This window comes from Pinus tabuliformis, chromosome 6 (assembly GCF_031772625.1).
Source record: "Pinus tabuliformis cultivar Carrire ecotype Pingquan chromosome 6, CPIR1, whole genome shotgun sequence".
NCBI lineage: Eukaryota > Viridiplantae > Streptophyta > Pinopsida > Pinales > Pinaceae > Pinus > Pinus tabuliformis.
This window is the reverse complement of record NC_142292.1, coordinates 942,589,740-942,607,351: the sequence shown is the minus strand read 5'-3', so window position 1 is coordinate 942,607,351 and position 17,612 is coordinate 942,589,740.

The window sequence follows — 17,612 nt, the reverse complement described above, 5'->3', positions numbered from 1 at the left end:
CTACTGAACTAGTCCATAATCAAGTCATTGTGGAAGATTTGGCATAACTCTTTCTTGAAGAAGCCAATATCGATCAAACTTATGGGGTTGGAAAGAAGACTCGAAGAGCTACCATAGGAAGAAATTTAAGAAATTGGAGATCTAAAATTACAGAGTTACAACCATTTCAACATCGATCTCCTAAAAGCAAGAAAAAGGTATTGCATAACTTTTGTTTGAAAAATCAGTTTGAATTGATTCCAAGGCCATATTAGCGCTTAGATATCAATATTGGGTTCTAAAATGCCTCCTAAGCAAAATAATTCTACACTCATTAAGCCCTCATAAAGCTCTACTATGATGCATGAATAGGAAGATTTGCATCATGATATATCAAAATTACGGGACCCAGTGCAACAAATTTCGCTCTCACAAAGAGCAACCAAAGATGAAATAAAAGGCGACAAAGATGGCTTAAAAGAAAACATGGAAGGTTTGAAGGATGGAATAGAAGCTAAGATGGATGGTTTGACAAAATCGTTGAAAGAAAGGCTTCCCAGTAATGACAAGGTAATCGATGAAAATCACGATGAGGACAAAAGGAATATGAATTGTGATTTTAAAGGCTCGAATGCGGGGTTTAAGAATAACCACATTCCAAAGATATATATGAGGAAGTTTGATGGCAAGGATCCGGTAACATGGATACTATAGATGGAGCAATATTTTGATCTACAGGATGTGCAACCCTCACAAAAGGTATGTATTGCATCTTTATATTTAGAACTCAATCAATTTGTATGGTATAGATGGCTTTGTTCTCGTAAACCACTTGTCACCTGGTCAATTTTTACAGAGGAAATGATAACACATTATGAAGATACAAAGAGCAACACCTTCTTTAGCCAATTGATAAATCTCAAACAAAAGGGTTCAATGGCGGAACACATTAAAGACTTCCAAAAATTGAATATTAGGGTAATCGATATTCCAAAGGAGCATAGGATTAATGTCTTCATATGGACTTTAAAAGATAAAATCCAACATGAGGTTCGCCTTTGGGAACTTCATTCATTGGAGAAGGAATTTAGGGTGGCAAGAAAAGATGAAAGCAAAATTATGGCAACAAGGAAGTATATCACTCACAACTATAAAGATGGAAGTGTTGTTGCTCCCGGTCTTCCACAACCTACAAGGTTCCCACCACAACAATTGGAGGAAAAAGGAGAAAAAGGGCTTTGTTGTAGTTGTGATAGAAAATACAATAAAGGTCATAAGTGTGCTGAGAACAAATTATTCTACATAGACTATGAAGAGGAGGAAGAAAAGGAACAAGAAACATCAAAAGAGGAGGATATACACCAGGAACCAGCCCAAGAGAAAGAAGAAATGAACCTGACCATATATTGTCATGCATTGGCAGGAATTACAACTCCTCAAACTCTCAAGATAGAAGGATATATCAAGAAGAAAAAGGTAGTAGCGTTGAATGATCCGGGTAGTACCCATAATTTTATTCATTATAAGATAGCTAAGGAATTGAATTGCTTCTTATAATCGACACCAAAGTGCCAAATGATGGTTGCAAATGGAGGAACTAGAAATTGCTCTGGAAAGTGTCATAATATCAAGCTAACCATCGGGGAATATGTATTGAATATTCCATTGCTTTCCATTCTAATGGGTGGTGTTGGTGTTGTACTAGGATTCCAATGATTACAATATTTGGGGACGATAACCTTCAATTTTCAAGAACTTTTCTTGAATTTTTTTTGGGAAGGAAAGGAAGTTGAATTAAGGGTATCGCATGGAAACTAGGAAAGATAATAAGCTCTAATGGCATGACAAAGTTTCTAAAGAAACAACAACTAGGAATAATTGTACAAATATGCTCTATAGGGGTTCAGACATCGAAATCATCTATTTATCCATATCTCCAAAAAGTCTTGCACACTCATTCCAAGGTGTTTGAGACTCACAAAGGCCTCCCACCTATTCGTGATCATGATCATGTGATTCACTTGATTCCAAGAAGTGTTACTCCAAACACTAGGTCTTACAGATATCCTCACGCCCAAAAGAGTGAAATTGAACGTATGGTTGCAGAAATGCTAGAGGTTGGTATAATTCAACCTAGTCAAAGTTTTTTCTCTGCTCCAGTTGGTGCATAATAAGGATGGATCATGGCGTATGTGTTCATATTATAGGGAGCTCAACAAGCTCACTATTAAAGATAAATTTCCCATTCCTGTCATTGATGAATCAAATGGAGCAATTTACTTCACCAAGCTGGATCTTCGTTCAGGATATCATCAAATTAGAATGAAGACTGGAGACATTCTGAAAACAACATTCAAAACTCATGAGGGTCATTATGAATTTTTGGTCATGCCTTTTGGCCTTATTAATGCACCTTCCACATTTCAAGGTTTGATGAATTCCATTTTCAAACCCTTCCTTAGAAAATTTGTGTTAGTATTTTTTATGATATACTAATCTATAGCATGTCTTGGAAGGATCATGTTCAACATGTTGACATGGTGCTCAAAATATTGGAGGAGAAACAATTATATGCAAAAACCTCCAAATGTTTCTTTGGAGTACATGAGGTGGAATATTTAGGTCAAATTGTATCTCATAAGGGTGTTCAAGTAGACCCTAACAAAATTAAATCCATTAAGGAATGGAAAATCCCCATAACCATAAAGCATCTTCAAGGATATATTGGGTTGACAAGGTATTATCACAAGTTTGTTAAGAATTATGGGAGAATAGTGGCACCTCTAACATCATTATTGAATAGAGATGCATTTTCTTGGACTCCGGAAGCAACAAAGGCCTTTGATCATCTAAAAGAGGCAATGTGCCAAGCACCGGTCTTAGCCACGCCAGACTTCACAAAAACTTTTATTGTGGAATGTGATGATTCAGGGAATGGAATTGGTGTGGTTTTAATGCAAGAAGGAATACCTGTTACTTTTGAAAGTCGTCCAATCAAAGGAAATGTTGACAATACTACATGCACTAAAGCAATGGCGACCTTACCTAATGGGAAGACACTTCAAGGTAAAAACAGATGATGATAGTCTTAAATATTTTTTGGAACAAATATTATCTTTAGAAGAGTAGCAAAAATGGGTGACAAAGATGTTGGGTTATGACTTTGAAATCATCTACAAAAAAGGGAACCAAAATGTTGTTGTAGATGCAGTCTCAAGAAAGGATGAGGATGTGGAAGCATTGATTTGTGCCATTTCTATTATCCAACTTGAGCGGATCACTGAAGCAAGGGATGAATGGAAGAATGATGAAGAGGTGTGGTCACTCATTCAAAAGTTGCAGCAAGATCCCAATACATCTAATACATTTTGCCGAAAAAAATGATTCATTGTGGTACAAAGATCACTTATATCTTTGTAAGAATTCCAAACTCAAACAAAAGATTCTTTTTGAATTGCACACCTCTCCCTTAGGAGAGAAATCACGATTTTTAAAAACTTACCATAGGGTTAAGAAGGAATTTTTTGGGATGGCCTTAAATCTGATATTCAGAAGTTTGTGGAAGAATGTTTAGTTTGCCAACAAAATAAAGTTGAGACAATTAAGACCCTGGATCTATTACAACCATTATCCATTCCAAGTCAGCATTGTAGGAGGTCTCAATGGATTTTATCACAGGTTTACCCAAGCCTGAAGGAAAGTGTGTCATCATAGTGGTAGTTGATATACTTACCAAGTATGCACACTTTTGTGCATTATCTCATCCTCTTAAAGAGAGTACAATTGCTACTACATTTATGGAAACAATTCAAAAGCTTCATGGAAATCCAAAGATTATAATAAGCGATGGAGATCCCATTTTCAATGGAAATTTTTGGATGTAATTATTTTCTTGTCTTGGTACTCAATTAGCTCATAGTTCATCTTATCATCCTCAATCTGATGGGCAACCTGAGATAGTGAACAAATGTTTGGAAGGATATCTTTGTTGCTTTTTATATGCTAAACAAACACAATGGGTGAAGTGGTTACTTCTAGATGAATGGTGGTATAATACTTCCTTCCATACTATAAAAAAGGTAACCCCATTTATGGCACTTTATGGATATCATCCACCATCCATCACATCATATTTAAGAGAAAGTTTTAAGGTTCAAGCATTGGAAGATCACATCGAGCATCAACAACAAGTTCTCCAACTCTTAAAGGATAACCTCACTTTGGCGCAAAGTCGAATGAAACAACAGGCAGATCAACATCACAGTGAAAGAAGTTATGATGTAGGTCACTAGGTATTTTTACGGCTACAACCTTACAAACAAATGTCTCTCAAGCAAGCTAAGAAGGATAATAAATTATTACCCAAGTACTATGGTCCTTACAAGGTGTTGCAAAAGTTTGGTACTATGGCATACAAATTGGAGTTGCTTGCATCTTCCCAAGCACACCTAGTTTTCCATGTTTCATGCTTAAAGAAGGTTATCGATGACAAGTTGCTAGTTCAAATAGTGTTTCCAGAACTTGACAAAGAAGGAAATCATATTTGAGCCTGAAGCAGTCATGGAAACAAGAACCCAACAACTACGAAATCGATCAATTTCAGAGTATCTCATTAAGTGGAAGAACTTACCCGCTAAAGATTCCACATGAGAGGATGAAAATATTATACAGAAGCATCCAGAACTACTCAAGCATTGAAGACAACACCTTTTTGAAGGAGAGGGGTATGTTAGGTCCTTATAATATTAGTGTATCCCCCTTATTGTTATTGGTGTGCCCATGTAGCCCCCATATTGTTATTGTTGTTCCCCATAGAAGCCCATTATTGTTATGTTGTGCCCTTACATTATTATTGTTATGTAGGCTCTGATTATATTGTGACCCCTTAGACTCCTATATATACAAATGAGGTCTTGTCATTTGTATCATCCAAGAATTGTTCATTTATGTAATGTAAAGGAGGTTTCCCCCTCAAAGAGTATAAGTTTTAAGTAGTTGATCTATCTTTCCTATGAGTTGGTTGCATAACAGGCATTCAATGAGAAAAGTACATAAAAAACATGGAATGAGGTCATACAAGGTTGAAAGGATAGGAATAGTCTTTGGTGTGGAAAAAAAACAACGGTTCAAATTCGTATATGCCAAATCTGGGCTATCAAAATAATTATTTTTCTCAGATTATCAAGAACCAACTTGGTGATGGAAGGAAATTTTGAAGCTCAAAGCTCCAAAGAAAACATGTATCTTTCTATGATTATCTTTGAACAATAAATTTTCAACTTGGTGAAATCTACAAAAGAGGAATAAATCTCCCTTGGGGTATTTTTCTGCTATGTATAAAGGATGAATGACATATAACTCATTTGGTTATAAAGTGTTATTTTGCAAGACAACTATGGAAGGATATTGGACAATTAACAAGCATACCCAATGTATATGAAGGAGAGATTGCAGAAGAGTGTTTGAGATGGTGGTATAACAATCCATGTTTAAAAACCTTGTTTATTTCCATGGGGATTTGATTTTCAAGCTTTGCTCAAAAATTTTAAACCAATCATGCTCCTTCATTTCAAGCTTTTTCTCATATATGTTCTTTGAGGAAGTATTGCAAAATGTTAGTGAGCATAGATCCTTTCATAAGATTGGAAAGTTGTTGATAGATAAATCCATTGCTTAGGGATTTTTCAATGGTGCCTCTAAGTGGCACAAGTGATTTCCATTATATCTCTCCAACTCATAATCTCAAGTTTAAAGCAATTACGAGGGATAGAACAAACAATTACATAGAGATTTTGGCATTAAGAATTTTGATTAAATATGTGTGTGTGTGTGTGTCTGAGAGAGAGAGAGAGAGATCATATCCATATTTATAGGGACTTGTCACCACTTATAAAATGGATGTTAGGGAGATCTCAAATTTCAAATGATGTTCTTGAGTTTGTGGTGGAATAGATTTAAAATATTTCTCATTCCTTCGAGCAAGTATCATATACCAATGTACATATAGAACATGATATGGAAATCGATGCACTATTCAAGGAGGGTCTTACTTTGGAAATTGTTTTTTGGTGCTAGAGACTATGTAATATGTGCATTCAGATATTTTCCCTATTGGTATTTTATGTTTTCCAAACTTTTTTCTATAATATTGGAGTATATATAGTTTGTAACTAAAATGGGATACATTAGTGTTTTTTAGGAACGAATAAAATTGTTTGTTTATTTTTTTCCTATTGAAGGTACATGGTCTATTACAAACCTATGAATAACTCTCTACATAGAAAATATTAGCAAAGAGTGATACTAAATACGGTGCAACTATTAGCTGGTAAGGGTTATGTGTGGGAGTAGATAGTTTAATATCTCTCTCTTTTTATTATATGGTGTTGGAAACACTTGAGCAATGTCATTTCATTTCTCACTTTTGAATGAGAAATTTTAAAGTTTTTTGCATTGAAAATAAAACAAGAGATAACATGATAAATAAACCAATCAGATATTTATAAAAACATATTGATAATCTCTATAGGATACCCTTATAGTATTTTTTATAATTAATTTAATATGTTGAAAATAGCAACATAAATATATTTTTTAGTAACACAACTCTTCTTGTCTAATGAACAATGTGTTCTTCAAGTATTTTACAATAATTCTTTGGTACTCCTCAAAGATGGTTTGATTTAGTCCATATCAAAAGAAGAACATGAGGAGGATTTGAAAATTGTGTTATAGGTGCTAACCGATTAGATTTGTATGCCAAATCAATCAAGTGTGAATTATTCCAAAATCAAGTCTATTATTTATGGTAGATCACATATAAAGAATATAACTTAATGAGTCAAGGGAAGATTGAATCCATTATGGGATGGCCTAGTCTGAAGAATGAGGCCAATGTGAGATTGTTTATGGATCTTGCTAAAAACTAGAGTAGGTTCATTGAGGTATTCTCTAGGATTTCATATCCTTTCACAACAAAATAAGTGTAAAAAGTTTGTGTAACCCAAGGGCAGAATAAGGCTTTTAACTGTTGAAGGGACTACTTGTCAATGCAATAATGTCTAAGAGTATCACACAATTGTTTATAAATCTCATTGTATGCCCATGTGTATGTATAGAAGGTATTGGAAGGATTCTCACTAAGGATAAACATATGGTTTGAAGTGAGTCTTATAAAGTATAGGAGAATGGGATGAAATCTCTTGAGCATGCCTTGGATCCTATTGTAGTGTTTCATGCACTAAATATGTAATAACAATACCTTTATTGTAGAAATATTGAGTTGAGGGCATACCTTGATAACTTGAAATGTTTGTTCATCTAATGATGCCTAAACACGAGATGGAGAAGGGGGTTGGATATGATAAGAGCATAGGATTTCAAGACAAAACACATAAATGGAAAAGATAACAGGTTTTCAAATGTGCTTTATATGAGGAAGCATCTAACACCGTAGCCATCCCATGTAGAGGCATTTCTCTCCATGTCATTGTTGCCACCTGCAATCATAACGTTGGGAAGCTAGAATGAGGGGACAGTCCAGACATTAGTTGGATGAAAAAGTAAGTTATAAGAAGTCATATCAAGCTCATCCTATAATATTTGATGATCACTCCCACATTCGACCATTATTTTAAATCAACCTTGGGGCACTCCACAACCAAAATGCCAACAATCTCAATCTTATGCCTAATAGGTTTTAAAAGCTATGTTTTTTAGAGGAACACCCAACTTTCCACATCATCTAGGTAAGTTACCTCTGGAATAATCTATTTTTCTATGGTTTTCTCTAGTCTCATAGGTGTCTCCCATTGAATTCGGCCTTTAAGAAGACCTCCCACTCTATCATCTCGAGTTTTCCCCCCTCTTGTTTGCCACACTACCCTTTGGACCTTTGTGTCTCAACTTGTTATTAGGATCAACTCTATCCTCTTTATTCTTTGTGCATTCCTGGTTGGTGCCTGACATTGGGCCTGGTCGCTCTAAGCCCCACTCTTCCTGCTTACCTCTGTTGTTTCCCTAGTTCCCTCCACCTAAATTTTGCCATGTCATGCCATGGTTCCTCTCATAATCATCATGGTAGTCAAGGGAGGAGGGTGCTCTTATTTCAAGGGCCAAATCCAATGTAGAATATTTAGTCGCTTGTTGAGTAAGAAGCTAAAGTTGAAAGGCGGTTCATTTATGATACAGAGATTGAAGAAAGCATAGGGAAATGGATTACAGACACTGGAAATACCCACTCCCAACAAACTCCATATATACAAACAATAGATATCTATTGGCGAATCAAAACCATTAGGGATAAAGTTTTAGTGGAATATAACAAGAATCAATATGAGATACTACTCAATAGGGATGTTTTGTAGTTGCAACTTACAAAAATGGGTAATGAGGTTTATGTGTTTCCTAATAAAATTGCCAACTTGTACTTCCCCTACAATGACGAGGAAGAACATGACCTTGCAACCACTCAGGTGGACTCCTCCACTGCCAAACTAATGATACTCTATTTGAATTGTTTGCGCTTAAGTAGGCATGTTGGCCTTGTCAATAGTTTAAATTCTATGTTAACTAGTAGTTTTCCTAATAGGCCTAGATTTAACTTCTTATACAAACATGTTTTGATAGTTGGAATAATAATTTTGATAAAAAAAATTATGCTTATGCTACTGGTTTAGTTTCCCAAGTGGCAGGTCAATAACTACAAGATTGCTATCTTTTGCTTGATGTAATATAAATTTGTGATTAGCTTAAAAAATGAGGAGGCATCTAGCTAGTATCAACACTTATGAGATAAAGTTAATGATAAGAGTGCTTGAAGATCTTGGGGTGAATTATTACTACCCTAAAATGAATGGGGGAATCACAAAGGAAAGAGTAAATGAATGGAATTTATCTTTCATTCACCTTATAAATGTTGGAATTCTAATAAATGAAGATTGGATATATGTGCCCAATTCTAAAACATCAAGGAAATTGATCTCTAGAGAGATCTTGAATATTCATTACACAAGACATTTGGGATACCATAAAATAATTATTGTAATAAGGAAGTAATAAATTATCCATCATTGAAGAAGAACATAGAAAAATGTGTATGTAGATGCTTGGAGTGTTAGATGTTTTAAAGAAAAGCATCGACACCTAGTAGGGATGTTGTAGCCTCCAACTCTTCTCGAGTGGTAATGGGATGCAATTGTAATGTTCTTTGTCATTGGATTACCTAGGCCAACAAAGCAACATAATTACCTCATCATTGTGGTGGACAAGCTGACAAAATCAACACATTTCCTTTTTCTAGGTCAACCCATAATCAATGAATAATGTCAATATGTCCATGAAGGGAATAATGAGGCATCACGATATGTCAAAGGAAATGGTGTCAACCAGGGACACAAGGTTCACATTGAACATTTGGAAGAGCACATTCAAGGTATTAGGCACTTAATTAATCTTGAAGGCAACCTAATATCTACACATGAGCATGCAAATTGAGAGGGTTAATTAAGTCATTGAAGACATGATGTAGATGTATAAGATGGATAACCCTCTATGCGGGGAGAGTATCGATACCTAATCAAGTTTATTTATAGTGATGAATAACACAAATAATTTGGAATGGTCCCAAATGAGGGCTTATAAGGAAATAGTTATAATTATAAAGCGATATAGGAAAATACAACAAACGAGGTTACACTTGGGCTATAATTTCTCAAGTATATAAAAGTTCAAGTTGTTAAAATAAAGAAAAACCAAAAGGTAGCTCAAGACAACCAAAATAGTTATGAAGTTATAAGTAGAACTTAATTGACATTTGTGTTGGTGATCATGTGTTTTCTCAAGGTGAAGCATTATAAAATTTCATTAAAGTTTGGGATCTATGAAAAACTGGCTTCCACACTTTGTGGGCCATTGAGATGCTTGAGAAGATTGGGCCAATTTTATATATGATTACATTCTATGTTAGTACCACTACATGAATATTTTATTTCAAGTAGAGTTGCTTAAATTTTGTTGTGAGATCCTAATAATGTGGTTGTTTGGACTTTGATTTAGAAAGAACTAAAAGGGGAGTTCCAAACCATTACTTTTCACATCCTCAATGGGAAGGTGATACAACTCTAGAATCAAACATACACTTAGGTTAAGGTGTATTTTGAGCACTTCAGGTGGGATGAGGTGATGTGGGAGATAATGGATCCCATGATGGTAGAGTACCTATTTTTATTTCACGCAGGAGGGTTTTATCAAGGTCCATGCTAATCATAAGAGGAAGGATAAGGTAATATCCTACTCAACCTTATTATTTTGGATGGGAGACCTAATGTATACGATATGAAATTATGAGACGAATATATATATGTTTTAATTAGGTATTGAGAGAAGGGTATTATCTCCATGTAAATATGTATTATAATTTGTGTGGCTATGTAAATTTCTCGGTGAGGGCCCAAGGAAGAGACTCCATTAATGAAATTGTAACCAATAAAGGCTACAAGTCTAGATTTCCCGAAACAAGGACTAAATACCGGTTAATGTGGGAAACGATTATCATCAATGTTCAAGGAAACTCACTAGATCAAAACTCTAAAACTATACTTTCCACCTTTAATGACAATTCCTCTAGCTTGTAGTGTTGCCTATTGAGTTTGAATAATGGGGTTTTTAATATATCTATATATTTGAATTAATATTTAAGTTGGGGAAGTGGGTTGAGAGGGGGGGGGGGGTGCGGTTGGTGTGTGAATATAAATGTAGAAAAAAAGTGTGAGTAAAGAGATTAAGCACATAAAAGTGAAATTAATTTAATTTGTAAATAAATTGAAATACACATTCCCACTCTACATATTCAAATCTACTGAATTTACACAAACCCAATAAACCATAATTTACATTAATGAACCTCACTTTGAATTTGTATGAATATAAAAGAAAATACTAAACTTTATTGTTATGAAACCATCTCACAAAAAGATAGAAAAGATAGATCAACGCCTTAGAATTTAGCCTCTTCGAGGGGGCAACCTCCTCTACATTACACAAATGAACAATTCTTGGATGATACAAATGACAAGACCTCATTTCTATATATAGGAGTCTAAGGGGTCATAATATAATCAGAGTCGACATAACAATAATAATGTAAGGGTATAATAATAACAATAGTGGGCTTCCATGGGGCATAATAGTAACAATATGGGGACTACATGGGTACAACAATATAATAAGAGGGTTGTACTAATAACAATAAGGGGTTACATTAGTAGTATAGGGGCCTAACACTCCCTCTCCTTCAAAAAGTGTTGTCCTCAACGCTTGAGTAGTTCTTGATGCTTCTGTATAAAATTCTTGTCCTCCCATGTGGAATCTTCAGCAGATAAGTTCTTCCACTTGATGAGATACTCTGAAATTGATATATTTCGTAGCTGCCAAGTTCTTGTTTCTGTGGCTGCTCTAGTTTCCAATATGATTTTTCCTTCCTATTCAAGTTCTGGCAATATTGTTTGAATTGGGATCTTCTGCAACTTTTGAATGAGTGGGCACACTTCTTCTTCCTTCTTCCATTCATCCCTTGCTTTGTTTATCCAATCTGGTTGGATAATAGAAATTTCACAAAACAATGCTTCCACATCCTCATCCTTTCTTGAGAGTGCATCTGCAACAAAAAATTTCTTCCCTTTTTTGTAGATGATGTCAAAGTCATAACCCAACATATTTGTGACCCATTTTTTATGTTCTTCTAATGATAATATTTGTTGTAAAATGTATTTAAGACTATCATGATCCATTTTTACCTTGAAGTGTCTTCCCATTGGGTAAGGTCGCCATTTCTTAAGTGCATGTAGTATTGCCAACATTTCCTTCTCATAAATAGCTTGCTTGAGTTGTAGCCGTAAAAATACCCAATCACCTACATCAAAAAAAATTTCACTGCGATGTTGATCTACTTGTTGTTTCATTTGATTCTGCATCGAAGTGGTGTTATCCTTTAAAAGTTGGCCAACTTGTTGTTGATGCTCGATGTGATCTTTAACTACTTGAGCCTTTTTCTTCTTGATATGTCCTTCTATCTTAAGAGTTTGAGGAGTGGTAATTTCTTCCAATGCTTTACAAGATATGGTTGGATTCATTTCTTGATGCTTGATGTGATCTTTCACTTCTTGAACATTTTTCTTTTGGATATGTCCTTCTATATTGATAGTTTGAGGAGTGGTAATTCTAGCCAATACATTACAAGATATGGTTAGATTCATTTCTTCTTTCTCGATATGATCTTTCACTACTTGAACCTTTTTCTTCTTGATATGTCCTTCTATCTTGAGAGTTTGAGGAGTGGTAATTCTTATCATTGCTTTACAAGATATGGTCAGATTTCTTCTTTCTCTAGGGTTTTTTCCTGGCGTATATCCTCTTCTTTTGATGTTTCTTGATCCTTTTCTTCCTCCTCTTCATACTCTATGTAAAATAATTGCTTTTCATCACACTTATGACCCTTAGTGAATTTTCTATCACAATTGTAACAAAGCCCTTTTTCTCTTTTTTCTTTCAATTGTTGTGTTGTAAGCCTTGTAGGTTGTGGAAGGCTAGGAGAAAAAACACTTCCATAATTATAGTCATGAGTGGTGGGATTCCTTGTTTTCATAATTTCGCTTTCAATTTTTCTTGCCAACTCGAATGCCTCCTCCAATGAATCAGGTTCCCAAAAATGAACCTCATGTTGAATGTTATCCTTTAAAGTCCCTATGAAGACATCAATCCTTTGCTTCTCTGGAATATAATTTACCCTTCTATTCAATTTTTGAAAGTCCTCAATGTGCTCTTCCATTGAACCCTTTTGTTTGAGATTTATCAATTGGCTAAAGAAGGAGTTTCTCTTTGTATCCTCATAATGTGCTATCATTTCCTTCGTGAAAATTGACCATGTGACAAGTGTTTTACGAGAACAAAGCCCTTTATACCATAAAAATTGATTCGGTTCTAAATAATTAGATGCAACACATACCTTTTGTAACAATGGTACACCATGTAGATCAAAATATTTCTCCATCTGTAGTATCCAATTTACCAGATCCTTGCCATCAGACTTCCTCATCTCGCTTTTTCTTGATTTTAGGAGCTCGATCTTGAAATGACTGTAACTCTGTAATTTTGAATCTTCAAGTTCTGAAATCGTGATCTGCAGTAGCCCTTTGCGTCCTCTTTCCAATGCCACCAGTCTGATCCAAATTGGATTCTCCAAAAAAGAGTTATGCACAATCTCCCAAGATGACTTGATTATATACCTTTTCAGAAGAGCGAACTTGTATGAAGTGCCACGTGTCACTGTTTTGACCTTCGGATCTGAAAAATATACACAGGAAACTATAGTTTGTCCTCTTTCTGTAACTTCTTATGAAATTTCACTCTGATGCTCAGAGAGACAGTTATGTCGATTTTCCCTAGGTCACCTGTTTGGGATGTAATTCGGGAGTTTGAAAAAACCCTAACTTCCTCAGATTATATATCCGAAAATATAGCGAGACAGGATCTGAAATTCTAAGTCGAGGTTTAGATTGATTTCTTCTCAAATGGGTTCTTTTTTTAGCTTTTGAAACTTTGTAGTGAAAAAGGTATAGCGAAAATTCTACGATGACCTGTTTGGTGCAGCAAAACCCTAGAATCCACAGCTTTGATTCCAAATGTTATGAAACGAGCTCACAAAAAGATAGAAGAGATAGATCAACGCCTTAAAATTCAGCCTCTTCGAGGGGGCAACCTCCTTTACATTACACAAATGAACAATTCTTCGATGATACAACTGACAAGACGTCTTTTCTATATATAGGAGTCTAAGGTGTCATAATATAATCAGAGCCGACATAACAATAATAATGTAAGGGCACAATAATAACAATAGTGGGCTTCTATGGGGCACAATAGTAACAATATGGCGACTACATGGGTACAACAATATAATAAGAGGGTTGTACTAATAACAATAAGGGGTTGCACTAATAGTATAGGGGCCTAACATTTATGAATAACATATTGACAAGTGAAATACTCATAGGTCATTCATGAGAAAATGAATTAACACAATACTTTACCACAAAATATACATGATTATATTACAATCATCCAAATAGAGCTTGAAATTGCAAGTTACATGACTTTCCTACATTATTCCTTCTTCCTAAAAAGTAGTCCCTTTTACAATGAACCAATACATACATATATAGAAGAGCTCTAAAACAAGAATAGAAAACACACTTTCTCGCATTCCTTCTTGAATCTTTGCATACTCCCTTATCCTTGCATGAGTCGATTGTAATTCAAATGATATGAAAAATGATATTTCATTTAATGACTTTACAAAATCAAGCTTGTTCCTAAATTAATAATTCATTGGGCCAATTTTATGAACAAAGTTTATTATAAAGACTCTGATAGTGATGACAATTTCAATGAACTTCCTCATGTTTTAGTGTGTGATGGTTGCCAACTTAGTGACATGTTGCTTCTTATCTTGCATTGATTTGTTCAACATTTCCATGATCTCAATGAATGGCATGGGCTCATTACCTCTTTGAAATGGTGGTATTGTATGTAACTCAAACACCTATGTAGTTACAATGATGTGCCCATTGTTATCTCGGTGTATCCACTTAGTGCCTTCTAATGCATCTCATAGATTTTCTTTCATGTACCTTCCATTGACTTATTCAATATTTCCATGAAATTGTTGAAGTGAAGACTCAACCCCCAATTTTTGACTTATTTATTTCAAATAATGGGGACTCTTTCCATATTTTTTTGGCTAAATCACCTTTTTAATATTTTATTTTGGTTAAGTATCTTACAATTTTGCCAATTTTTCGTTTTCGTCAGATTTCTATTTTGATTACTTCATTGAGTTCGACTTTTCGCTAGATTTCCATCGGTACTTGTTTCATCTCATTTGGTTACACGGTTTGCAAATGGTGTTCATCCAAAGTTCGATAATTTTATCGCATGAGTTAAAAAAGATACAAAATACATTATTTTAATTTTTGTAAATAAATTAGTAATTGATCGTAAATATTAATTCATAGTTAATTTTTTATTAATTAATTCATTTTTTCACTAATGATCCTACAAATTCACCGCAACCAAATTGTAGAACAATTAAAATTATGTGTTTTTGGGATCTCGATAATTTATTTCAATTCTCAATTTTAAAAGAAATTACGAAACCTGAAATCTCAAAATTGTAAAGTGGTTGTAGTTTATAATGAACGAGTCTCACTCCAAGTGGGCCCCACTTCATCTCACCTCCTCCGTTACTCTTTTATAAAAATCTTGATATAAAAACCTTTGATGACATCAAGTCCCAATATAATAAAAAAATCTCGATAATTTTTTTCCCCGATAAATAAAATCTCAATATTGCTATCAAATCTCAACATTTTTTGTTTGATGACAAAACACTCATTTTAAAAAATTTCGATATTGGTCAATCTCCGATACTCGAAATACCTCAACATCTCCGACGTATAACAATTTTTGAACTCTGATGGGAGCACTCAGCCAAATGTACCTTGTTTTTGTAATAATTAACGTTATAGGTCTCATATGACTTGGTTTTATAATAACTAACATTATAGGTTATTAACATTATAAGTTTCATGCACCTCTGATCACAATCCTATCAAGCTGATTCTCCGGGCTCACTCTGATCTTGGCCCCATCCCTTACAAGTTCAGCTCTCTTTGGATTAAGAAACCCAACTTTTTGCAGATAGTCAAGGAAAGTTGGTCCCATCCAGTCAACGGATCTCCATTTTACATATGGGAAGAAAAACTCAGAAGAGTGAAATCTGCCCTAAAGTGTTGGGCCAAAACTCTCCCTAACCCAGCAGTTGAAAGGAAAAAGTTCCAAAGTCAGCTAGATGCCCATCATCAACTGTCGGAGGAGGCATACATGTCTAAAGAAATTCTTGACAAAGAGGTCCAACTCAAACATCAATATCATAAAGCCTGCCTGGATGAAGAGGAAACATGGAGGATTAAATCTCGCTGCTTGTGGCTCAAAGCAGGAGATAGGAACTCTTCATATTTCCACAAACAAACTCAAGCTAGAAAAAGTTTCAACTACATAGCTGAAATTAAAGAAGAATCTATTATCCACAAAGACTTTACAGGCATCAAGCAAGCAGCCTTTCTCCACTTCCAAAACCTGTACAGCGAAGAGGTGAATGCGACTCAGAACTCTTGTCTTTTGGACGGGGTTCCCCCTTCAATCTCAGCTGAGATGAATCACCAACTAGAAGCCAAAGTCACCATGGATGAGGTCAAAAGCGCTCTCTTTGCCATGGACCCAGATAAAGCCCCAGGTCCTGATGGTTTCTCCGCCAGGTTTCTCCATTCCTGCTGGCACATTGTGGGAAAAGATCTCTATAAAATGGTCCAAAAATCGCAAGCCTGTCAGAAAATTGGAGGAAGCACAAATTCCTCGTTCCTTGCACTTATCCCTAAGGAGAAGGGCGCCAACTCCTTCAATAGATTTCGTCCCATATCTCTTTGTAACATTGGCTATAAACTGATCACCAAAATCATTGCTAACAGGCTGAAGCACATTCTCCCTAAAATCATTCCAGAGAATCAAGGGGGCTTCATTCATGGAAGACAGCTGGTGGACAACTTCATTTTAGTTCAAGAGGCAATCCTCTCAAGCCAGCAGCGCAAGGAAAAAGGTATGGCCATCAAACTGGACTTAGCAAATGCTTTTGATCGTGTTAGACATAGCTTTCTATTGAATGTTTTGCAAAAATTTGGATTTGGAGAGAGCTTTATAAACTGGATCTGGGCTTGCATCTCGGAGCCATGGATAGCTCCTCTAGTTAACGGCAGAGTTGCTGGCTTCTTTAAAGCTTCAAGAGGACTAAGGTAGGGTTGCCCCCTGTCCCCTCTGCTGTTTGTTATTCAAGCCTCCATTCTCAGCTTTCACTTAAATAAAAAAATGCAAGAGCAGGAGATTCCAGGGATTTTCATTGCGAGGGGAGTTTAGAACATAAACCATGCCCTGTTTGCAGACGATACCCTGCTTGTTGGGGTAGCTTCGATCCACTCTGCCAACAGATTCAAAGAGGCTCTTGATGAGTTTTGCATGAGGTCTGGAAGTAGTCTCAACAAGGGAAAGTGCCACATCTACTGCTGGAATACCACGCCCTCTCTTCTTAATTCCATTGCTAGATGCTTAGGATTTGTTGCCTCCTCAGCATGGACCTTGTTTAAGTATCTTGGGCTACCTATCTTTCTCAAGCGTGCCTATAGCAGGGATTAGCTTCCTCAAATAGAAAAATTCAAGATCAAACTCCAGGCATGGGGATTTAACTGGCTAAATATTGCAGGCAAGTCAGTTCTTATCAAAGCCGTTCTCTGTAGCCTCCCCTTATTTTAGTTCTCAGTGCTCCTAGCTCCAGTCGGCATTCTTCAGAAAATGGACCAACACATTCGAAATTTCTTCTGGAAGGGGGGCAAACAAAACGAGAGGAAAATCCCTCTTGTCAATTGGGAGACAGTCCTCAAGCCTCAGATGGAGGGAGGTCTAAATTTCAAGAAACTTCCCCTGCAGAACATTGCCATGGGAGCCAAGCTTCTCTGGAAAATCATAGC